Source organism: Sinocyclocheilus anshuiensis, unplaced genomic scaffold, assembly GCF_001515605.1.
Source record: "Sinocyclocheilus anshuiensis isolate Anshui unplaced genomic scaffold, SAMN03320099.WGS_v1.1 scaffold235, whole genome shotgun sequence".
Classification (NCBI taxonomy): domain Eukaryota; kingdom Metazoa; phylum Chordata; class Actinopteri; order Cypriniformes; family Cyprinidae; genus Sinocyclocheilus; species Sinocyclocheilus anshuiensis.
The window spans coordinates 2310385-2311119 of record NW_015552562.1 but is presented as its reverse complement, the minus strand read 5'-3'; the positions used below and the strand labels follow the sequence as shown (position 1 = coordinate 2311119).

The window sequence follows — 735 nt, the reverse complement described above, 5'->3', positions numbered from 1 at the left end:
TCCGGAGGATTCGGAGGATTGAGACACGGTTAATAATGCTGAAGCTGCAGGGAACGGTGAACGGTTGTATTGCGAGTCTAACGAGTCTAAACCTGCCTGGGCAAGACACATTGCATTATGACATCCCAGGGAAAAACGCACAAAAATATAGGCTATAAGATATTGTTTATATAATAAGGTTTAATTTTAATTTATATCATATTTCATTTTTTTTTTCTTTTTTTCAGTGTAATAATTTCATCTCATAATAATATTTAGGTAAATAATACTTGTTTAAATAATTTGTTTCATTATCACATAGGTTGATTATATGGGCCAATTACAAATCTTTTAAAAAGCTGCCAGGTTCTTAAGAAATTTAAATTTTGTAATCAAATTGGTTGATTGGTATATGTGACCCTGGACCACAAAACCAGTCACAAGTGTCAATTTTTTTTAATTGATACATTTAAAAAAATTATACATATTTGGCTGAGATACAACTATTTGAAAATCTGGAATCTGAGGGTGCAAAAAATGAAAATATGGAGAAAATGGTATTTTAGCATAAATTTACCCTCAGCTTCTTTAGCAAGGCAGTGGTCGTCTTGGAGGTGTGTTTGGGGTTTTATAGTGGCATAAAAGAAAAAAACAATAATTTTGACCCATACAGTGTGTTGATGGCTATTGCTACAAATATACCTGTGCTACTTAAGACTGCTTTGTGCTCCAGGGTCTCTCTCACACACTCACACA

At 33.2% G+C, this 735-nt stretch overlaps 1 protein-coding gene and 1 long non-coding RNA gene across 2 annotated transcripts in view; one reads left to right on the top strand and one right to left on the bottom strand.

Moving 5' to 3' along the window:
* Window positions 1-151, bottom strand: part of LOC107664758 (putative fibroblast growth factor 1) — a 6239-nt gene extending 6088 nt beyond the window's left edge. Inside the window, exon 1 of the mRNA XM_016455406.1 lies at window positions 93-151. The gene's annotated coding sequence lies outside the window, so the exon portion shown is untranslated. The remainder of the gene's footprint in view (window positions 1-92) is intronic.
* LOC107664760 (uncharacterized) overlaps window positions 1-735 on the top strand; it is an 18552-nt gene that overhangs the window by 7510 nt on the left and 10307 nt on the right. The gene's annotated exons all lie outside the window — the stretch shown is intronic.